Raw genomic sequence first — 412 nt, forward strand, 5'->3', positions numbered from 1 at the left:
ACACTGTTCAACACTCTCAGTATCATTTAACTAATAAACTCTTCAATATACACCGTTCCTCACTATCAACGTCCTGTAATTAAAGAAACTTTTCAATATACACTGTTAGTCACCCCAATGTTGTCTTACTAATAAAGTTTTCAATATACACTCTTCCTCAATTCCAAAGTCCAATAATTAACAAACATTCCACTGTACACCTTTCCTCGCTCTCAATCTCATTATATTAAGAAATATTTCAATATACACTGTTCCTAATTCCCATTCTAGCATAATTAATAAAGTTACAAAACACAGTTCTAGCCCAATGACCTATAATTAATAAAGTTTCAAAACACTGTTCCCCAGTCAAAATGTCACATATTAGTTCTTCATTCCCAATATCCTATAATTAATACTTTTCAATATACAC

This window comes from Tachypleus tridentatus, chromosome 2 (genome assembly GCF_004210375.1).
Source record: "Tachypleus tridentatus isolate NWPU-2018 chromosome 2, ASM421037v1, whole genome shotgun sequence".
NCBI classification, from domain to species: domain Eukaryota; kingdom Metazoa; phylum Arthropoda; class Merostomata; order Xiphosura; family Limulidae; genus Tachypleus; species Tachypleus tridentatus.